This window comes from Serinus canaria, chromosome 2 (genome assembly GCF_022539315.1).
Source record: "Serinus canaria isolate serCan28SL12 chromosome 2, serCan2020, whole genome shotgun sequence".
NCBI classification, from domain to species: Eukaryota; Metazoa; Chordata; class Aves; order Passeriformes; family Fringillidae; genus Serinus; species Serinus canaria.
In genome coordinates this window covers 97,374,130-97,398,816 of record NC_066315.1, presented here as the reverse complement: position 1 = coordinate 97,398,816, position 24,687 = coordinate 97,374,130, and the positions used below count along the sequence as shown (strand labels likewise).

The window sequence follows — 24,687 nt, the reverse complement described above, 5'->3', positions numbered from 1 at the left end:
AGGCTTTAGCATTTGAAGAATAACATTTCCTGTGAAGGAGAAATCTGGTTTATGAATTTGTGACACACTAGTCTGAAAAACACAATGAAAAAAAATATTTGGATGAGTTTATCTTAGACCTGAAAAATCCATAAGTCTTTTAGCTGGCTGGGATAAAATATGAATCTTTGCATTTTAAATTCATTATTTAAGTATTAATATTTTAAATACTTGTCCTAATCCAAAGAGAAATGCCATAATTGCTTAAATAGACAGACAATACAGAAAACTGTTTTTTTCCTTCCAGCAACTTACAAGATGTTGGACAACAGTTTGTTAAAATGTAATCTGCACAGATGGAAAGAGCTCTCTCTTTCCATCTATGTTCTAATAGGAAAGTCAAATAGGACCACAGAGACTAAAGTGTACATTCCAGTTTTTTCACATTTCGTGTTTTTTGACTGTAAAGCTGTAACAGAGCAAGACAAGATTTGAATAGAAGGAATGTGACTTGGATGTCCTCTTTTTTCAGTTTCCTGTAAAAAAGTTTTTATTTTCCTATGGCTGCAGGAATAATATTTGTGACATGAAAGAAAAGTCCAACAAAGCTCAACTTGGCTCTGAAATAAGGCTTGAGTGAGGTTTAGAAGGCCTAAAGACCTTGAGAGTCTCTATGCTATGGGTGTACTTAATGCTAAGCAGTAATTTGCACACAAAGTAACCTTGAAAAGGAGCATTCATTTCATTTCAGCACATTGTGAAGGACAGACTACTCAAACAACAGAAGCTGAACAGTCAAGGAGACCTTTCTGAGGAATCACAGAAAAATGTATTTCAATCACCGTTTTCATCTGAAGAGAGGTGCTCAGTCTCAGCAATAGCAAATAAGTCTGGCTAGGCTTTTTTGTTTTGGATGCTTGTTCTGGAATTTTTCACATTATTCAACAAAATAGCTGAGGCTTGTGGGGCAGTATTTCATGCAGAGTGAATGCCAAACAAACAGTCATTACTGAACTTGACTGAAGACACCATATATTGACAACAACATAATGAGGGTGCAGAATATGGCTGTGCTGGTCTGCTGTTAGACACCTTCTTGCCATGTGCTCAGCAGATACATATGAACAGCATAAAGCATGAGAAGAATGTTTTGGAGCATTTTGGTGTCTCCTTTTTACTAGTTTATGTTAATATCCTGTGTTGCATGGAGTTAAGCATCATGTCTTGGACGAATTGGAACAAGTAAATATTTTTAAATTCTGATATACTGCACACACTGTTACTGTATAAGAAGACTAACCTGAAAATACAGATGGTAAGCAAATTCCTTTAGAAACAAAGCTATTTAATGGAATTGTGATCTATATTAATCTCTGTTTCTTTCTTCTCTGCCTTAGCATACATTCTGAATTTGCCTTTACTTTCAGGACCTTTCAAAGCCTATTTGCTTCCAACATCTTCCTACTTATTTGGCATTGAGACACTGCCTCCAGCTTCTGGCCAGCATTTTGTGTTGACATTTTTTATAGTCCAATTATAGTCCTTGTGAAACAACCACGTTCTTTCTCTTCCACTGATTGTAGCTTAGTCTCAGAAGTCAGTCTCATAAAATATCCAGAAAGTAGTTTCTTATTCCCTCATCATTTTCTAGTCTTTTCTTTAGAAATCCAAACATCAGTATTACCTACTTAGAAGAAAAATAAATATAAAAGGACTCACACTGTTTAGAATGGTTCTGTGCTGAGACTGCTGCCTATCACTTTGTCTAGTATTGCCTCATTATTCCCTGGTACTTTCCTGTCTTTCCCTATCTATCAGTTGTCTCTTGTTTTACACTCATTTGCTATGGTCTTTGTAAATTAAATGACCTTGTGCTCTGTGTTATAATTATAGTATGCAGCACAAGGGAGGATTAGTAAAAGCACTGAGCTTTTCAGCACTGTAGTAATATGCCCTAATAGATAATTTTTTAGAAGAATATTTTCTCGTTGAAAGAAAAAAAAAAAGACAAATATATTTTCAGAGATGAGCAAATGATATATTGCTAAAAATTTCCCAAAAGGAATAAAGGAACGGAAACCCTTGTTCTGCTCCTGTCTTTTTGGAAGTATGTCTCCAGTTTTTCTCACATGCAGTGAGTTGCAATAATAAAGTCTGATAGGAAGACCAGAGTAATGAGAATATCCATTGCAGCTGTAAAAAGCGGGCTGCAGCTTTTAAAGCTTATAGAGCAGCATCTTCCTTTCATACCAGCGGAAAACCATGAATTCCCTGTAGACTAGAAACTGTTTTACCTTCTTGGAAAAAAGTTGATGAGTTTTTTCAAAAGTTTATTTTGGAATCTTCACCAAGTGACATCCTGTCTCCATTTGAAACTGGATGTTATTTTAGGTGTGCTGGTAGTCTGACTTGCTTCTGAGTTCCCTTTGTTTCAATTTTTTTTCCAATTTTGATTGTGTAATTACATTACAAAATAATACATGCTACTGCCTAGTATTGCAAGAAAAGCAATAGAAAGAAGCAGAGATCTAAAAAAGACTATTTCTGGGATACAGAGAAGTTATATATTTGTTGGTGGAGAAAATAAAACGCTAAAGCTGGAGACAAAAAACAGCTTTCTAAAGCATTAAAAAATAAAAAAATCCAAACAGCAGGTTAGAGTGCAGGTGCTGAAAAATTCTGTTCCAGTTCTCTAAGTTGAAGAATGAGGAACAACAAGCTTAATTTTGTAACAAAAGTCTCATAACTTGATATAAGTAAAGCCTTTTAGTTAGGAGGTAGCAAAACACTGAAATAGGGTAACAAGGGATGTGTTAGACACTCCTAAGTAGAGACCATTAGGACCATTTCTTATACATGTTTGGTGCTACAGTTTTGAAGTTGACTCCTGAGAAGAGCAAATCTCCTTGTCCTTGAATGTACTCAGCCAAAAAAATTTTGTAATAATTCAGACTGAAATACATTTCTTTTGTGGAATTTGGTGCTGTCTTTGCTTGATTTAATAATGTCAAGCAAACAACGAGTGGAATAATTCATGGAAGCCAATCTAATTCATTAATATGCAGCTTCTGAAACATTTCTTATCTCAAGAACAGCCTTAACATGATGTTGTTTCAGTTGCATGTTCTGTTTTATGCCTTGGTGTTATTATGATTGAAGTGAAATCTGTCTCCCTTGTATGTTGCTATCTTTAATTTTCACTTAATAGGATAAAGAAGAAAGGGTATGTGTAATTAACCCCTACAGATTACCACGTTATAAAAAGCTTAAAGGAATAGAAACCTTCATATTTCTCCACTACAGACTTGTCCATTTGTTCTTTGTTTACTGGCTATTCGTCCCAATTGCATTTAATGCAGTTGAATACTGAGGATCCTAGTGTATTATAAGAGCTACTGCTCTATCTGTTTTCCAGGAAACACTAGATATGGAGTCATTTTCATTGACTAGTTTAAGTCTTGAACAATATGGTTGACACCTAGGCTCTATTACTTCTGCAATTCTCAGAGAAGTACTAATATATAATAATATATATCTCAATTATTTTAATTGAAGCATTTATTTTGTGGGTCCCCTTGTTTGTTTTTTGAGTTTATAATCTCTGCAGAATAATTAAAAAATATTCTGGTATGTGCAAGTACTGGCCATAATCCTGTTCTTGCTACTTCTTACCATTGTTGAATTTCAGATAGTGTAGGATAACAATTTTTTCAGGTTTGGCATGTTAAAGCTCTGCCTTATATTTCTCATGTATTTAGTCTGTGATTTGGTCTTTTGTTATCAGTACCAAGATGTTTTTTTTAACTAAGTTTTCCATTTTTCTTGTATTTTTACTATTTTATTTGGAGACATTGGAAGAAGGTATACTAAACTCCTAAGGAATAAATATGGCATATCTAACTCCAATTATTGCTGGAAGTCACTATTGTGACAGTAATGTTTAACTAAGCTCATAGTAAAGCAGCATTGAAGAGAAAGTACTACAATTTAAAAGAATTTATTTTGCAATTTGAACTTATTTTTTACTAAATACAATCACAGTTACCATTTCCATGCATACACATTGTGTGATTGACTGAGTGATTAATTGATTTTTTTTGACTGGATAAAATTGACACCAGTCCTTCTGTAGCTTAAGGCACCTTTTCCACCTTTTCTATTATTTTTATTGAATATAAATATTTTAATTTCATCTATTTTGACTTACTTGTCTTTCACATATTTTTCTTCTTAAAATAAATTTGGACTGCTATATCTAACAAGTGTTCTGAATTTAATTGTATAGTTCTTATCAGAACTAGCATCTAAATGTAATATTCTCTTCAGTCAATTAATTAGAGGTATATAAAAAATTGTCTTTCTAGTCTGATGCAAAACTAGCTACTTTAAAAGCTGCCACTTAACCTTGGGAGGTGTTTTCTTTAGTGCACATCTAGATGTGACATTTGACCAAATTATCTTGACTGGTAATGCACATTAACACAGAATGGCTGCATGTGTCTCCACCAGTCACCCGGACTTCACTTACATGGAGAGCAATTACTTAGATGTTATGAATATATTTAAATTTCCCTTCATTGTAATTGACATATTATTTTCTTCATTTTGAAAATATGCCATTGTGCCATTAAGGAAGGCCTTCAAACTATCATATAGAATTAGGAGTGTCATTATCTGTCAGATATACATGGATAAAATAGCTTAGAGAAAGTAATTTTTTAGTTGATTAGTGCCTTTAAGGCTGTGTATTTTAATCAGTAGAAAGCAGACTCACTGGAAATCATGTCATTCTTAGTGTTTTATATATATTAGCACAGTATATTAACACATCCCCCATATTTTGCTACAATATCTGTTGCACTCTGCAAAAAGCCCACATGCCATTTTGGATGACAAAACCCTGAGTCTTCAAAGCATGGCAAGCAGTAGCTAGATTTCTGTCCCTACTAGTTATTCAAAACACCTTTTTCAGTGTCAGATTGTAATATTTATTTCTTGAAATCCTATGCATTCCATTAAAAACTTATGACAAGTCTAGGCAAAGGCAGCAGATTTGTTTAAAACGAGGGGACGGGGGGCTAAGGTGGAGGATGAGATTTCCTGCAGTGAGTAAAACAAAAGAAAGGTAGAGCTGTTACTTGTCAAGCTCACAAGTCAAAGGAGATTATATGTAGGATCTGGTGACACACTGTATGTTCTATGTCCTCATTCTGCAGTATCAGTGGTGGCTCTCATTTTCTTAGTGGAAATGTCTCTATATTAATCACCAATAGACATGAGTAAACCCATTTTGAGAAACAACTCTTTAATTAATTAAAGTTGGTGACTTTGGTAGTATTTTATTCCATCTGAACTTTGGCATATAAAACTGGCTTCACAGTACCTATTTCCTGATGGCCATGAGCATACATGATGAGGTAACCAGTCTCTTGCCTTTTTCAACTCTGAACCACCAGTATTTTTAGAACTGATTAATTGATTGCTGACCTGTAAGTTTGCTGAAGATATATATAGCTGGAACCAGCTCAATATTTCTGTGTGTGGCACAGCATTCTTAGGTTGGGCTTAGGGGCTTGCTGCTGCTCACTGCTGCGATCATGTGAAGATTCTCATGAATCTTTGAAACACAAGAATATGAAAACAAAAAAACATTATTTTATTCTCTGTTATCTACCACATTAACATAGAGCTGGAAGCATAGCCTCAAACATTTCAGAAGGCAGGACACCCAAGTCCTGTCATTGCAATTTTTTTGAGATCCTTTAGAAAGAACCTGCAAAAGATAACTCAATCCACCTAAAAATCTCTAGGTACAAAGAAAGGCACCCACGCCATTCCCATCAACAAAATAGAGAGTGCATGTGTAAGGATAAACTTTGCTTGGGCAGGACAACTTTTGCTCTGCCAAGGTGACCTTTGGAAGGGCTGATTAAGGCAAACACTGCCTAGGGACTGAGCCAGAGGCAAGTCAATGTTTCTGTAAGCTTCCTCCCTATGTTTGTCTTAATGTTTTTAAGATAATATTAAAATTAAGTCTGCAACTTCAGAAAGTAATAAAGTAATTGTTTCATTTGGAGTCCACTGACATCCCCCAAAGGGACCAGCAGGTATCACCAAGAACATCACACTGACACACACACAGATGCAATTAAACCTTTTGCTTCCTGGTTGATGCAGCATCTTGGGTTTTTCTGGAAGCATAGCTTTTCCACACCTTATTAACTTAGGTATGAAATTATTTGGTGACTAGTTCCATAGACAAGGCATTGAGATATTCCTACTTCACTTTCTTTGTGGGGAAGAAAAATGAAGCAGGAGGAATATCTGTGTCTCTTTTCTAAACTCTGATAAACTAATGATTACATTTTGTTCCTTTTCAGGAACTTTCTGCCATACAGCTAAATCGTACTTCAGTCCAGATGCTTTCTAACTAAAGAAAAATTGAAAAGATTACCTTAGAACTTATGAAAAATTATGTTCATTCTCTGCATTCATTCAATAGCTTCAGCACTTTTATTCTGATATAAAAGTCGATTTGGTAAACAGATGCTGAAATGTTAAAAGATTCAGTTATGCCAGTACAAGTAGTTGTGGTACACTGCACTCTCTACACTAAAAATAAGCAAGCATTTAGTTTAATTGTAGCTTTCCTTAACCAGGACTATTATTTATTTCTAAGATAGTCTGCGCTATAGAAAATTAAAACTAATCCCATGTATTTTAGCATAAATATTTTGCTGCTTTAAAAAGACTAACACATGTACACAGTAAAAACAGAAATTCTTGCCTTCTGGCATTTGCTTTTTGTTGTAGGCAAGTAGCAAATCCAATTACAAGATGTTTGATTCACTGGGCAAATCCTACTGGAACGTTTTTGGCTCTGCAGGATAGCACTCAGTACTGAAGAACCACTTGTCAGCATAATGATGTAAAGGACCACATTCTGTGATTCACACTTGAATCTGTTTGCCAAATGATTTTCAGGATGGCACTTCACAAAATGCTCCAAAACTCTCTGTAGGATTTAGGTTCTTTTAATCTCTTTAATTTACAATTATTCTTTGCGTACATTTAAGCTAATATTGCAGTGAACTCACCTTTTCCAGGGTTTTGGAGGAGATTTAATTCCCCCAAACATGAGATAAAAAGAAGCTTTAATATTTAATTTAAGAGGATGTTCTTTGCTAGAATTTGACTTATGTTAAACTTCTGGGTTTAGTTTTAGAGTTAATTTTCCACATAAGATGAGGCAAATCAGAAACACCCTGAAATTAAATAATCCAGTATATGTCAATGGAAAACCAGAATGAAATCAGATTTTATTCCTATATTTGAGGAAACTTATCAAGATGTATTTGTAAAGTAAATAAATATTGCAGAAAGGAGTCCCTTACAAGCAGTTAAGGAAACCATATTTTTACATTAGAAAAAAAAAAAGAAGAACATAAATGAGGAAAGGAATAAAGGCCAGTAAAAAAAAAATTGTTAACCCTATTTTTTCTCTGTTTATTAATAAAACATATAAGGTAAATAAAGCAAAGAACAATTACTTTTAACAGTATGTAGAGTTTTCATTTAACTAGAAAGTCTGCTCTGATATGCAATCCAGCTATTCAGTTTAAAGGTATAATTTAAGTTCATGAACAGAAAAAGTCTGTCCACCACCACTGTGGAAATCACTTGGAAAAATGCTGAAAGAATGCACCTGCCTCAGAGAGTCTGCAGTTGCATCAGATAGGAAAGGGTAGAATTTGTCTGATTTTTGAAAGAGACCAACACATTGAAAGGTACACATATTTTTCAGAACAGTGAGAAATAGAGATAGGAAATATCTAACTGACAAAATTCCTCAAATATAATATATTTCCTTGTCTTTTTATTCTCTTAATCTAGTACTCAGTTGATGAATCTTCCCTTATCTCCTGCAGTGAAATAAACTGTGTTTCTGTTTTGCTTAGGTTTCAATTATCAGTGGCTTGTCTCACCCTTACCTCAGATTTCAATATTTCCCTGTTCTAATTTACTACTAAGAATCCATCTTTTCTTCAAGTTTCATTGAAGACTCATATGTTTTTCTAACCTCTAATACATCAAAAAGATTTTAATACAATGAGGTCCTTATTTGATTCAATTAAACACTGTAAGCATTTTCCAGCACTGAGTTAGACAGAACAGTATAGAAGCAGAGCATTAGGTCATTCAGGCAACACAAAGGATGTTGTACAATAAGTTTCACATTGAAAATATTTCAAAAAGGATTTCTTTTCTTTTCTATCATGTTTCAAGATGTGGAATAAAACTTTTCAGATAGGGTCCAACAATGTCCATCAGATTTTCAACTATATTTTTTTTTGATGAAATAGTATTTCATGAGAGTTATAAATAAAAAAAAAATTATGAAAATGAAATGAAATTTCTAGCTATTGATATTACATTCTCTAAAATTCCTGACTTAAAAGCTATTTTTAAAGAATATGTGTGAAATTAGATATTTCTGACACCCCTAGTATATCTGCCATAACATCAAGATATACTATCAGGTTAAGCAAAAATAAAATTTCAGTTACATAATATCTGGGACTTCACTCTCTGTAGTCAAGTTGTCTTGTGATATCTCAGCATAATTTTTATCCATGCTCACGCATAGAACTTCTCCTATTACCTTGCTACTTGGTGCATGCAACTCTTCCTGTAAAGGCAGGGGAAATGTTGTTTATACTTCCATTGCCATTCAACATAGTCCTTTACAATGAATTGAAATAGGATATCTTTGGATATTATTATTATTTATTTTTTCTCTTTGACTAAAAATCCACTCATAAGGAAGTCATGAACATCATTGAGTATGTGTTGAAATTTGCCTTTTGAAAAGTAATTGTTCAGGTTTCTCTCTGGTTTTCGGTGAGTTCTGTAAGGTAGGAAATGTAGGAATGTAGGAAAGAGGCTTTTTAAAATTCCTGCTAATATTTTGTGCCTGAATACCCACATATGATGCCATTTCAACACACTTTTATCACAGGTCCTCACATTCTGGTCACTCTTCAAGATTTACCTTGTTTCAGAGGGGGAAAGTAAAAAAAACCATTGTGATAGCTGTGGGAAATTGGATTAAAAATTCAATATGGTTAAAGACTTCAGAGTAAACCCCAAAACTCAGATGATGTTAATTCAACTAACTATTATTGTTAGTAGTCAATATTACTTAGGTTCTGGACTAGTTCTCCTGATAGAAGAAAGCCAGATACCCAGATATCTTTGAATCTGGAAAAAATATTGGATTTTATTTCACCATATTTTTTGTTCAGGTTTTTTTTTTTTACTTTCATAGATTTCTTTCTTTTTACAACCATTTTTTACCTTACTAAAACATGATTCTTCCTCTTTCTAGCCTGCACTGAAGACTTCTTTCTCACTGAGAAGCCAAGGCACTGAATGTTCCACCTCACTTTTTTTTCCCTTTCTTCATTTAAAAATGTTTCCTGTTTGCACCTCAGATTAATGAATTACCTATTCACCTGTCACTTCTATCCTGCTGCTGTAGGTCGTCTGCAATAACAATTTATTGCATCCTTTTCCCTTTTTGTGTGCATTCTCCCCTCCTTTCCTGCGTGACCCTCTGTTGCTTCTCTGCTCAATGTTATCTCTCAAACAGATCCCTCCGTGCAGATTTCTTTTGATATATTCCTTTATAGAAGTCTATTATAAAAAATTATATTGTTGAGCCAAACTCCCTGTGTGTCATTCAGAGGATAATTTTGCTATTTTCAAGAGCTATTATGTACTTTGTAGCCTTAGCTTTTGCATCTACAACTGAGCAGGTGTCATCAGGACTTAATATATAATCAGAGTATTGAAATACACAATGACTCAAATTTTTTGCATTTTATCAATTTAAGAAGCTGCTTAAGTCAAGAAGCAAGTGGAGGAGATAGGTAGAAACAGAAGGAGTAATTCCTGTCTATGATCACTTTATTAGGGTAGGAATCACAGTGAATGGTAAGTGACAAGAAGTGAAATACTGGAAAAGTCAGATGTTTGAAATGCGAGACTTCATTCTCACACAGTGATTAGGCAGGAGAGGAGCTATACATGAATTAAGGCCTGCATCAGAAAGGGGAACCAAGTGTGCTGAGCTGGGGGATTTTCAGTCCACAGGAGCCATTGAGAGGACAACTTTTCTCCTGGTCAGTACACAGTTCTGTTGAGCAGGGCTTTGGAGAAGAACAGACAAGTCCTTTGCATGTTCCAGTTTCCTCTGCAGTTTCAAAAATCATGCTAAGGCAAAATCTATAGATATGTCCAGTATAGCTCAACTGAAATATTCAGAAATATTACTCATGGGATGGTTTTGTGTCCTTTCATCCGATATATTTATCATTTGTTGAAATTCAATGAAGGAAGCACATGTCTGGGACATGTGAAATCAGCAGAGCACTCTGCTAAGTATGAAGTACTCTCAGTCGTTTCAAAAGAATATTGAAACCAACAAAGGCTGGTGCTGGTGCTGTGACATCAGTGTGGTGCACAGTGTGGTCAAAGTAGTGTCTCCAGAACAAAGGAGGGAAGAGAAAGAATTAGGAAAACTATAGAAATTATTGTTACCACACCTTGATAATGAAGTGACCTAAGACATACTGCCTGAAGAAGTTGTGCGGTCAAGAAAGGAACAGAGTTTGTGGAAGGTAGATGTAGTTTGAGAAGATTTCAAAGAGTCTTGAAGAACTGTACTGACATACAGGAGGCAGAAGGCTTGGGAGTTGAATTAAGTTGCAAATAGCCAATTTCTTCAAAAATTATGCATGTTAAAGGAGGCTAACAGGATAAGAATGAGTAAAGGTGAAATAATAATTTCCTGAGAAAAAGTTCTGGATAAAGAAACGAAGTAACAATATAGATTCTTTTAAAAAGGTAACAATGTAAACATTAAACAAACCCAAAAAAACTAAAACCAAAAAAATGGGAAACCTACCAATACCAAAATAATGAAATTAAAAATATGTTAAGAGTAAGTGCCTTTTTACAACTAATTTCATACTATTGTCTGTATTGATTTTCTTAAGTAGAAGAGACTGTATAATAACCAATGATTCACCTTGGAAACTTGCCTATAAAAATTAGAGACTTATGGTTCTAAGTTGGCAAAATGTGACCAGGACTATTTCTGCCATGACAGTTACCACTTTTTATTGGTAACTCTTATATGACTCTGCAAATTTAAACAGCAATTTATGAAGAAGAGCAGAAAGAAAAAAAACATGGATTGTAATTCCCATCTCTCACTACTTTAATGACTAGATTTCTGAGACACATGGGGGAATTTCCCCCTGGGAAGTAATGTTTTAATAAAATCTCAAGACAGGAGATAGGACACATCTTCATCTATGCACATGTATATTTTAAAAGTGATGTGAAAGGCTTTGGGTATTTTAAAGTTAATTCCTTTACAGTGGTGCATGGAAATTAGTATTGAAGAAATAGCTCTTCAGGGTTCATTAATAAGTGGATATATTTCAAGCCACTTGAAAACCACTTCTTGGCCCTTGGCATGGGCATCAACATTCCTGCTTTGTAGAGTTTTCCTTTCCTTCATCAGGCTATGGAGCTTTATTTGGTTCCTGTGGAGCCAAGTGGATCACTTCAATGCATATAAATGCATGAATACGTGTGAGCTTTCAGAGACATCACGATTCTCTAAATCATAATTTGCCCCCAAAATAAGTTCTTACAAAAGAAATTACTGTTATAGGTTTTCATAACAGCTCGCTATTTTAAACCAACTTCATCCACATAATACCCCTTCTTTCAAGAGCCTGTCTGAGTTTCTGACTTTAATTCATTGCAAGCCAACAGAAACTGGGAAGGCCATGAAGTTGCCATAGTAACTCAATGGACAAAGACTTAATTCCCTAGTTTATATAAGACAGAACTCATATCCTGCAGATAGTAATGGGCTTAAATTATTTAGGTTTAAAAAGTCAATGGATTATATATATTTAATAAATGAGTGTCAGTTACTTAGTTAGTGAAAAATGGGCTTTGATTGCCCCATGCTGTCTCAAAAGTATTTGTGTGTGAGATAGTAAGGCAATCAAAAAGCCAAGGGGAATAAAAAGGAAGAGGACCCTGGGTATGGTGAAAGTAGTTCTTTCCATTTAAGAGAGACTATGAGCTATGCTATTAACTTATTAAGGATATTTTTTGAAAAAAATCCCTCAAACTGGGCTGTTAAGCTCCCTAAAGGCCATGTAAATTTATCAGAAAACAAGGATGGCAAACTTGGAATTTTGCAATCTAGTGAAAACAATGGGGCTGGTGCAAATTGTTGTTTACAGTTCACAAATATAATTTGCAGTAACAGTGGTGAGGTATCAAAATGTGGTACAGCAAAACTGAAGAAGTCTGTTGAAAGATGTGTTATGAACCACACAATTTTGTCATGTGCAGCAAGTTTTACTGAGGGGCACTACATAATTTTTGTTTAAGAGTGTGGCATGATCAACATTTGGGCTGGGTTGCGTCAAGATGGATGTGACAAAAATAATGAAAGAAACTACATATTTGCTTATTCCAGACAATTTCTTCTCAACTTCTTGATCACAAGCTAAAAATCTTTTACTTAGAATTGATTTGAGATCACCCACTAACAGAACAATAGCAATTTTCTTTTTTTGTCTGTTTAATTTTGCCCTCCTTCCCCCCACCTTCTGCTTTATGCCATATTTGGTATTAGTGAAATCATAAACCAGGGATGCTACAATGCAACTTGCCTAAATAACATTGGTAAATATAAACATAATAAACATTCTTTGGGAACATTGCATTAGTAAATGTATAGGGACATTTTAATCATCAAATCTACCAGTAATTTCATGTGTCTTAAAAAAATTCTATTTAATTTAATTCCCTCCAGTGATGAATTCTGTAGGTCTTTTTCATGAGCTTCCTGAGGACATGAGTTATTTATTTTAATTTCACAAGTGCAAAAAGAACGGCTCATAGAGGAATTACAACTACAGCTTTATTTTATTTTATGTTGCTTTTTATATTCTTTTCTGGTATTTTATATCCCAGATTTCAATAAAATATTGGGCCTGAAAGTTTGCCATGCACATTTAATTGAAAGATCAGACTGACATCTGTATTTTTTCTGGGATGGGAAGTAATCATGCAATCAGATGTTATCCTTGTATTTGCATGTTTTGTCACTCCAGCTATCTCCTATCATTCCAGTGGTTTAGGTCCTTTCATAGTTTCCTATTCATGACTTATAAAGCGTAGATAAATGGCATGAAATGCAACAGGACATAAAAAACTCTTCAGACAAATAAAAAGAAAATTGTTACTTGCAATCAAATAAAACAGGGAGCAGTTAGATATGCCACTATCATGAATTTCTTTGTTGCTCCATATGATAACAGAAGGCTTGGGGTTTTTCTGTGATTTTAGGTAAGTTTTGCTTGTCCAGGAAGTTCTCATGAGTTGTGAGATGCCATAGGCCGTTGCCTTAATGATAAATTTGCTTTCATCTCGCTTTTCCAACCTTCTCTGCTATTCAGCACACTCTTGAGTTTTTAAGGGTCTCTTACAGACAACATCCTGAAATTCTGAACCATATATATATATATATATATATATATATATACATATATATGAGTTTGGGTTTCCTTTGGTCATGTGTTTTTGGTATTTTTTACTCTCATAAAAATACTTTTTTCTGTCATGGAGCATATGAACTTTGCATTTTTTGTGCTATATCCCAGTAAGCCTTCTGCTGTAAGCATGAAATTTAATGAATTTATCTGTCCTCTGGACACTCAGAATTAGAAGACCACTTGGGAGCCAGTGTCTAATTCATTACTTTCACAAAGGCCATCATATGTGCCAATGTAATAAATGGATGGTATTTGCAAAATACAGGTATGTTCTTACTTAATTTGCGTTGAAACTTCATTTAATAGTGCTTCATAATTTCACTAGGGCTTTGTTTAAACAAAAATCAAGTTTAGGTATCTAGACAACTAGCTGGAAATTCAAGTAGAGATAAACTGGGCTTACTCCCTGGTCTCATGGTTTTGCTACAGGGGAACATGTAAACAAAAGGGCAATAACAATATTTTAGTCCTGAGTTTCTGCTGTTATTGCCAATTCCTGTCAGCCAGGAAAGTAAATTCTGTACATTTTCACTCTCATTTTCCTTCAAATTACTTTTGTGACCTCCTTGGCCCTAACTGAAATATGACTCCAAATGTACATCGCTAATGCTGATTATGTTATTGCACTATTTCACCTTCGCTGTGCAGTATCAAAGGAGCAGAAACAGGAACAGGGTATTGTCCCTGTGCTATGGAATGTTAAACACAGCACAGAAATCCCCCTCTTTGGGAAGGGGCCAGGGCCATTATCCATGCTAAGAGAGCCAGCATAGCAATGTGAAAACAAAACAAAAAATCCCTTCTGGATATAAAGTGTCATTTTCCAAACAAATACAAGTGCTTCAAGTTTTCTTAGTAGAACAATAAAATAAGCTCTACTCTGTAGAGTAATGAATAAATCTAGAGTGTTGATTCTACCCATTGCTGAAACAGTGTCAGGAAGGATTAGGTAAAACTAAAGGAGACAAATGTATGAAGCATCCACACAAGACCTCCAAGAGAAAAGAGGCAACATGCCAGCTAGAACAGGGAATGGATAAAGGATTTTAGACCATCTGAACTTGTCTTTTGGGATGTCTTACCATTTCCTTGGCTTGATATCCAATGGGTTTTGCAGAATACAAACAGCAATATTTAAAATAAGCAAATATGGAAGTACTACAGCTTAAAATTGAAATATGCTTGAACAAATTGTTTTACCTTGAGAAAATGATTGAACTCTTAGCTATTTCAAAGTTGAAAATTTCCAAGTTAAGCAAACTATCTGAAATTTTTCAATAAATTATTTTTCTCTGTGGAAGAGAATCAGAAGGGAAAAAAATTATCTCATAGAAATCCAGTTAGTTCATATGAGGAGAAAAAGAGGGCAGGCATTTTTTTTGTGTGGACCACACCACTTGATTTTTTTTCAAATACTGGTATCAACTTGGATGCTGAACTATTTGCAGCTAGGACCAAGTAGAGACTCAGTAGGCTTTGTGAAAATGTAACCTTAAAGTAAAATATGATCTATTATCAGGATTCTTGCAGTACAGTCTATTTGGATTTATAATCTTTGTGGAAACAGCAACTGATTCAATATACAGGGCACATAATTCATCTGCAATGAAAGCACTTCACCTTGAAGAGCTCTTCCATTGGCTCTCAGTAGAACATTGTTCTATATGGAGAATTCAGGGGGGGAATTGTGTGTAATGGTAAATGAATTGTAAGAGTTCCCTTTTTATCCCAGCAGAGGACCGTGCTGCTCTTCTGCAATCTTCTTAAAGAATAGTTTGCAGTTTATACCTTACAGTTTAACAGCTGTTTTCAGCAGTCTGCCTTTTCCCTCTCTTACTACACCTGATACTTTTGCTGCCCTGGTCAGCCCCTCTCGTTCTTTGAGTGGAGAAATTGTATGCTGTGAGTTGAACAAACTATAAGAAAAAAAAAGCAAAGCAAAACAAACTAAAAACCTTTTTTCTTTTTTTTCCTGCCAGTTTATTTACTACTTGTACAATAGAAGAGAAGGTTTGAAGGAAGAAAATGCCTGATAAGGTAGGAGAGTGACTGTCATGCTAGCAGCATGTTTTACAGCTTCAGCTCCTTTGCAAAGATGGTTTCTTTTGAAGGCTAAGGTTAATCTCTTGTCACAGGACTTTTTCCTGTACAGTGTTGAGTTTGCTGAGCATTTTAATACAAGGTCTAAGAACTACTTCCAGCATCACTACATATAAATCCAAGTGCTCATTCCTCTTCAGAATGCCTGTACAATATCACCACAACTATGGGATTTATTTCTGCTGAGAAGGCAGAGGGATCAAAAGAACTAGAAGAAAATTATTATTTCAAGGTAACATATTTTTTTATTATTTTAGCACATTTTCCTAAGTGAAATACAATTGTCACTAAGTAGAAAGTACAGAGTTTAAGTCCTTTATCCATTTGATAACCAAGATCCTTCCTGATTTTCTCTTTCTTTAGAGAAAGAGGTCTTCAGCTAGGTTGAGGTCAATGGAATAAATTGAGCTCTATAAGTTGTGTTTACTCTAATCAGAAAATGGCAAACTAATCTGAACCTATGCCAAAAAATTCCCCTGCTGTAATTGTAACCTGTTTTCTTTATCACAGATATAGAAATGGGAGAGTTAGAGTGCATTATGACTCCTGGAAAACAAAACATGAACATATAAACATCTATACAGAAATATTTTAAATTTTATAAATGGTTTAAAAATTCAAAAGAGAAAATAGCTTCCAACACTAGAAGTGATGTTTTTTAGCACACCATTAGCATCTCTGGTGGACTATTTCTGTACATACAGGTTGTAGCCCTTAAAGGACCAAAACCAACTCCAATTTATCTTTGCACACTGAGGAGCTTGCATGTGATTTAATGGAAATGCTATCAATTTTCTTTTCTTTTATACATTTATAAGTAATTGTTTTTAAATGGTAAGTAGTGATAAACTATTATTATGTATCAATAACTAGCTGTCTTATGGGGTAGACCTGAATACGTAAAAAAATTACATGTTGAGGTTTGCCCTCTTAAAGACTCTAAGGTCTTGTGTCTTCAGTGCCAGATACTTGAATTAATACTTTTTAATGCAGTAAATTTTTTAGATGGAATTTTATGACCATTTTTTATAAATATCTTGGTATTCCAAAATAAAAATAGTGGGTTTTCTATGTGAAAACCATGTAGTTTAGCATCTCAGATTTTCAGAGCTTGTTTTCAAAAATCATCAACAAAATCATTTCCTCTCTTGAGAGATGTGCGAACATACAAATTTAAATTTGATTTTTTTTTTTTAATTTGACTGAGCTTTCATTAATTGTGAAGTAGTTTCAAACTAACTTTTAACTAACTCCTAAGCTGATGAAGCAGTGCCGGGGAGGACAGAGCCGGCTGTGACTGCGATCCCCCTCCCCCTGGTTTGCCAGCAGCGCTGCTGTGGCTGAGTGCCTGCGCTCGGCGGTGAGACCGGCAGCGGGCTGGGCTGGCTCAGCATCCCGGTTATCCCCGGCTGTCTCCTTCCCCCAGCTCTGGGAGGCAGCGAGCCACCGGCAGCTGCTGAGGCTGTCACCCGTGGTTCAGCCTCGCATCAAGCAATCGATGTGTCTGATGGGCAAATACCTCTTTTACACAGATGAACTTGCTGCCACTTGACAGAGCTCCAACCTTTTGCACCTATTAAGGAAGGAAACAATAATGCTGTCCTCTTCTCTCCAGGGTTTTCTATATGCTGCCCCTGACTGTGTCCTAAATGAATCAAGAAATCAATTTGCAGCCTCTCAGCCTCAGTTAAATCAAACTTATTCTCAGTTTCTGCTGAGTGAAAAACATCCCATGTCTCTCTTCAGTACCCACTGTCATTTTAACAAGATCTAGCAGAGCCTTGGCCAAGGTACACTGTCCAAAATGTTTCATTTTGCCTTTTCTTCCTCTTTTTATATTTCCTCGTTACCTTTTTATTATTTTATTACTTTACCTTTATTAGTATTATTTTTTGTAAATTATTTCTTCTCCTAGAATCATTGTCTGCTAAATACAGCTGCCAAATGAGGTATAAAATTAATTTTATCACCAGAAGAATAGAACAAAATATGGAATAAACTTCTTTCATTGAAAAATAGTTACTACAAGATTAAATATTACAGTGTTTATTGTGAACCTATAGATATTATTGGCCTGGTAATAACCCAAGAGTTTATCTAATTTTTTTGCATGCGAGTGTTTACTCTTTGTGGCATAGATAAAATTTTGTTTTTAATAATACAGAGCCTGAGGCTCTCATGTTTTCTTGAGATGGCATTTATGAATGTAAACACCTGAAAGTTAAAGACTTAGTGTAATATCCAATGCAAGCAGCATTCTGAGTCTAGAACACCATCTTTCTGTCCAGAGAGAATCTTGGCAATTAACCTAATGAAATAAGTTACTTAAAGACATCTGCAGGCAGGTCACATATTCCTCTGTTAGGAATATTTTCATTTCAGGTAGCAAAAGATGATTCCAGTAAAGGAAATTAGACCAGAACAAAGATGTTTCATAGATAAACTAGTTTAAAATGATGTTTAAAATTCTTACCTAGTATGCTATTTATCTTCTTGATACAAACTACTTTGACTTATAAGTCAAAGTAGTACCCTTATTTTTAACCCATTTTTTTCTAGATTGAACAAAAGGAATAATGTTATCCAAAGAAGTTGACATTTCTTCTTTTATTCCATTATATTTTAAAAAAAAGATAAGCAAAAAACTTCAGAAAACTTTTTCTCACATATTTTAATCCCTCCTTAACACAGTGGATTACCAGAATGCTCTTTCTCCATATAATTACTAAGATTTATGATCAATATGATCATAATGTCATAGTATTGTGGTATCATACCAACATAGAAATCATAACTGCTAGGTCATGTAGAAAGAAAAAAAATAATATCTCTGTTGAATATGGGAAAACATCAAAACAAAACAAAGTCTTATTGCCTCACTTTATAATGATTTTGTCACACATACATTAAAATTATCTCATTTTTCATGCATTAGAGGTAAATATGGGTTCATTCTTTCACTGACATTAATTCATTCTCTAATAGGTTCTGCTATATCAGCCCATAGGATCACCTCATTTCCCTGGTTTGGTGGACATTGCTCCAACATAGACAGACATAAAAAAAGAAAGCCTACAGGCAACAGTTATGAATTCCTTGAAATCTAAACTTGCTGCCAGTGGAAGGCTACTGAAATAGTTCCAAGAGAGTTTATCTGTTGAGATCCCACTGAAATAGTGTGTTTTTTTACTCCCTTTGACATTTATGATTAGTAATACTCAGGAATACACTCTATCATTTTTATGATGCAACAGTTTTTGCTGTGCTGTCTAGTTTTCATTTGAAACAAAATAGGCTGAATCAGATTGTAGCAGCTCAGACTTAAACAGTATTTCTCCACTTGGAAATCAGCTATTTTTCTTACAAGACTATCTATCAGAAAAAAAAAAAAAAAAAGAAACAACAGAAAAAGGAATAAATAGACAAACTACACTACAAAAACCCAATGGAGAAAAAAGCAAAAATCCATGATTCATGACAACTTAGCAGTTATTCACATCTCTGAATTATTTATTTTTGCAGTTTGTGTAATATAGGTGGTAAATGCAAATATAAATTTTTATTTCAGAGTTTCTTTGAATGTTTCATGCATGCAACAATACTGTGCTTGTAGACACTACATTTGGGAGTAAGTTCTTTCTTTAAATTTTCTTCCCTTCTTAGAGAATAATTTCATTTTGGGGGAAAATAATCAATATTACCTGCTGAAAATAGCTTCTTTTTAAAAATATTTAATTATTTTGGGGGGTTTTAGGTTAATTAATCTCAGATTTGCCCTTTAAGAACTCGGTGTAATGGAAACTTGAGGTTTTTTTCTTAGTGCTAGGTTGTTAAGAGCACTCAGTTACACGTCTGAGTCCTTCAGATGGTCGTGGTGGTGGAACTAGCTCTGCCCATCAAATAAGGATCCTTCATGATCCAGTCTTGGACTGTCACCTGAAGGTGGCTCAGGCTCCCACTGTAAGCAGTTTGTGCTGCTGCTCTGCAGGAGCCGCCAGCAGAGGAGAAAAGCTCTGAAAAGCCCAGTCAGAGCCACAGTCATGGGCTGGTGTGTTGTGGTGTAAGCAATATCCTGTCCCTCAGGTGCCCCAACTTCTTCCCCTCCCCCTTGTCCTCTTCCTAATTGCTGTCAAGTTCCACATTCCAGCAAGGGCATCGTGTGATTGACAGAAGTTCAAAAGATGCTTCTCAGACCTGGGGTCATTGGCCTGTCCAGGTGTCACTGCCCCTGAGACCCTCCCCCTCTCACCTGGTTGGTGGCTCACCCATCCTCTCCCTCCCCCTCCCTGTGGGCTTAAAAGACACTGAAACCATGCGGTCGGTATTCTGTTGGAATTGTTACCGAGATTCAGAACTCTTGTGACCCTGGAATAAACTCTGGATTTAACCCTCCGGCAGAATCCTCTCTTTTTCTTCTTCACCATTGCCTGAACCTTTTCCACTAGAGGTAAACTGAGTTTCTACTATGCCTGAACTCATTCTGAGTGCCTAACTGCAACTTCCAGCCAGCCAAAGGTGTCTCTGAGGTGAAGCATCCCAGCTGCTACCTTTGGACCAGCACTAGGGCTGGACGAGACCCGGCACGTTCTTCCTTGAAATGGGGGAGGCACCCCACACTATGTGAGGAGAGAAACTCTGTGTAAGTGTGGGAGGACTCAAAGAGGGGATCAGAGAGACCCATCCAATGCTGGTGAGGACTGCTCTGCTGACCTGCCTGGACTTCTTGCTGGAGAGCAGCGTCACTGCCACTGCCCCAGGCTGCAGGCCAGAGCTGTAGTTTCACTCATAATATTTTATATGGCTCTGATTAAAATGTTCAGGTAACTGGGCCCATTTATCCTGCTCACTGTGAAATTGACCTTATGCTGTGACAGTCTTTGAGTCTAGGCTCTGTTTTCCTGTTATCTTTGAGTGGAAATTTTTTTTTTTCCATAATATGATCGCTTAACAAAATAGCTGATAAAGAATCAAGTAGAAGAAAATTACAAGTGAGGCACCAGAAAATGGGTCTAATTTTGTAACATTTGCACTCCCCTGAAAGAGCGCATATGAAAAGCTGAGCAATCATCACAGTTTATCTCTACGTGACATTTCCAAATGCTATTTATACATTTTCTGGGTCAGTCTTTTATGAAAATAGCCATGGATGCCAGCTATCTAATGACCTGGCATTTGAAACCAATTCAATTTATATGTTAAATTTGATGTTAGGGGAAAACCAATACACTTACCACATTTTTGTTCTGTAAGACTAGTTGTTGCCTTAATTTGTCTGGAAACATCTTTTTATTTTCCAGGAGTATCTCATGAGATATAAAGTAGCATAAATCATCCCAGCTCTTCTACTACTGGGAATTACTGCTAAGGGTAAATTTTGGCTTAGTCAATGTACATCACAGAGATACATAAAAACAGCACCAGCAATGCCCTTAATGTTCTCCAACAACGATCTGCCTCTCATGGAGGAGAGAGAAATCAGCTGTTCAAAGTTTAACTGGGCAGTAAATGAAAGCAGCACTCTTTTCTAATTTGTTAGCAAAGATGGAAGGTTTGCATCCTATTCACCACTCTGAAAAGGTTCTCTACAGGGAAAGGAATGTGTAACCACAGTGTCTTTACCATTTGACAAGCCTTGATGCTTTAAATCCCTCATAATTTTTGTAATCTTGGTAGTCAGACAAAACTCATCATTTTGACTAGACCATCCAAATGGTAACAATGAAAAGCTTCAAACCTTCTTTATGCTGCATGACAATGAGCACAAAGCATTTGAAATATTTTTAACATAACAATAATGTCTATTATTGCTTAAAATGCTTGTAAACTCAGTCTTTAATAGAAATTTTTTAAGCAAAATAAAACTTCAAGAACTTTTTATTTCTGTTTAATTTAACACTGTCTAAAAGATCTGTAAAGGACTGAAAAATTTTGTAGACCTATTTTGGTCTAGATTTTAACCACATTAAATACTAAAGATAATATTCAGTCACACAATTCAGTTATTCTTTTGTTACTTATATTATATAATTTATGCTGCTTGGGAGTCTTTGGGCTTCCAAGGTCTCAAAATTATGTGTAAAAAGTGAAATGTTCAATGACATCTTACACTTCCTTTAATGTTTAGTTAACAATTTTAAAGTTGTAACAACTGTCATTCCCTAGTTCTAAAAAAAAAATACATTGCCAATGTAAAAAAAGATATTTCCCTCCACAAATTGAACATTGTGTCAGAATTCAGGTGTTAGAGTTCTCCCTCAAGATAGTCTTAGCAATCTTTAGGTATCATATTTCTATTTCCAGTACTGTATTTGCAGATACAAAGTTTTTTACTGAGGTTTTACTTTCTTTTTTCTTTTTTTTTTTTAAATGCTTTTAATTAAATATCCCTTTTTCCTTAATTATGTTTTCTCAAAAGGAGTTTGCTTTAACAGTTAGGTCAGCGGCCTGAGACTGAAAGATTCTAATTTAATACCAAGGTCTTTGCTATGTTTGTGCCCCTAATAGAAAGCCTGGGAGAAATGTTCTTTTGCAAACATTGTTAACAGCTACATCTTGTTAGCAGCAGTAGCTGCAATTTCCTTTGTGCTAGAGGCAATGCACGTGCAGAGAGGAGACCTTGACGTGTGTATCCAAAGCAGAATTATGTCCCCTGGTCTGTCCCATGTGGTCCTGAGCCACATCAGCTTCCCCTGTAATGTTTGTGTACCACGGCTGCCTAGCAGGGTCTGTGATGGATAACCAGGATAACCAGGATAGCTGAGATGACCATAGACACTCTCTGGCCCTTTGATTCACACATTTGCAGAAACAAATATGTTGTTAGATAAAGAAAATTGGAAGGAATTATAAGAAAACCATTGTGACACATCTCACTCCCTTTAGCACCAAAGGGTTTGGAACACAGTTGAAATTGAAAAAAGTTGAGGGGTGTGGTGGAACTTATCTCTACTGCCTGTGGTAAAAAATCAAAACTTTCTGTGACTTACAAAATAAAAGGAAAATAATGGTTTTTACCTAAAAAGGATCTCATATTTTAAATCAGTATTATCCATTGTATTGTTGGATCTGTTGGCAAAATTACCTTATAAATTAAACTCACTTAAGAAATAGCCAAATACTTCTGATTAAGCTAAACAAGATTCCAAGTATATTTTTAGAAAACATGATGCAAAGACTAGACAATGGAAATTTCATCCAAAAATATATACATATAAAGTACCAAATCAAATAAACCAGAGAATAATGATGAAAGCAACCAGTAGCTTAAGCTACAGACATCATTAAAATATGCCTGTATAGCATATAATACATTGTTTTCTTTTTTTAACATCAAATTGTGCTGGAAATTAGAGTCTGAAAATTGCTTCATTTTGGTAATTGTATAACATTCTGACACATGAAAGAAGTATATAGACTTCATTTTTAGGATACTATACATTTTTCAGTTTTGAATGTAAAGTATGCATTACAATTCCATAAATTACCTTACACTGGGTAAAAGAAGTCAAATTTTACTTCTAATTATGCATGGCTTTCCATAGTAGATCTGTAGAGCTTTTGCAACCATAACTGAGTCTAAATAACAATCTATTAAAAAATAATATTATAATTGAAAAGCTGTGTAATCCTTACCAGTTTCATAGCAAAATAATTTGCAGAAATGAGCAAGTTGACAGACACTCAGTATTTTAATAACAAATCAAAAACTATTAAATATCTCTGGGAAATATTCTAATCTATTGGATGTTTTTTGGCTACGGTCTATTTAAGAAGTCTGAACTTGAAAAATAAATTTTAACTATACCTCCTAATGAAAGTGTTACAAAAGAAACATGCAATGCAAATATTTTGCCAGTGTATGTAATGCACTGTTCTTTAAAAAACTCATATTAAGAAATTGCCATTTCACACTCAAGATCAGACAAAAGTAGAGGCACACATTTTCTGTGGTCTGAAAGATGTTGCAATTTGTAGCTGGGAGATTGTAAAGAGAAATGGAAACAGAAATGTGAATGAAGACAAGAAAAAAAATTATTTCTGTTTCTGAAGTGAAGAGTAACAAGACAAAGAGTATTTCCTACTGTTCTTTAAAACAGGAACATTTTCACTCTTGATGTCAGCCTCCGAAATTGCAGGCACACATTCATGGCAATCACTTGCATAAGTGCAGCTGAAACAACCATAAGCATTCTGTCAGAGCTGGGGGGTCTTGCAAAAAATGGATTGAGAGCATGAAAATTTTAATGTGTAAGTTGAACACAGAACAGGAATAGTGAATATTTCTCCTGGTAAATCCAATCTAGAAATTTGGAATTTCACAGATGTACAAGTTAGACAGTGTACTCTGAAGAAACAAAAGCTGACCTGTCTTTCTAGAGGTTTTGAGGGGTTTCTGGGTTTGTCTTTGCCTTTTGTGTCTTTCACACTGGAGACACCCAGATAAATGTTTTAAGTTTGATTTAAGAATATAATAAATAGGAAAAAAAAAGTAGAGACATATCTTACCTGTGTAATTTCAGGGCCTTCTAGAGGAACAAAAGAATGGATATTGCAAAAGTTGCATGAAACATGGGACGCAGAGAAGTAAGCAGTCCTGTTTTACTTCACAAATCCTCAGAAAGCTCCAGGAGTTACAGCTTCCTGCCAGTATAAGTCAGTTCTGCTTTTACTTTTGAAAACTCACAGTATGACACTGCTTACTGCATGCTATTTTGGGTGCCCTGAGTAAAACTATGAACACAGGCACTTTTGTGCAAAACATCATAAAGCCTCTCTGATGTTCATTCAGAGTCCAGAATTAAAATGCAGAAGGCTCTAGCAAGCAAAATGCAAGCTGATTTTCTTCTTCCTAGTGGAAAAATAAAGTACTCCCTGGCAAGTAACCAGGGTGGTGGGAAGGTAATTTATTTTGTGTGAGAGCATTTTGCAAGTGAAAGGGATATGCCTTCTGTTTAGA

General features: G+C 35.2%; 1 protein-coding gene across 2 annotated transcripts in view; it reads right to left on the bottom strand.

Annotated features, from left to right (window-relative positions):
• CDH19 (cadherin 19) overlaps nt 1–24,434 on the bottom strand; it is a 64,471-nt gene extending 40,037 nt beyond the window's left edge. The window contains exon 1 of one of the 2 annotated variants that reach the window (XM_050971113.1): nt 24,237–24,434. The gene's annotated coding sequence lies outside the window, so the exon portion shown is untranslated. The remainder of the gene's footprint in view (nt 1–24,236) is intronic. The other variant, XM_009101746.4, reaches the window with a different exon arrangement.
• Nucleotides 24,435–24,687: the final 253 nt, after the last annotated feature.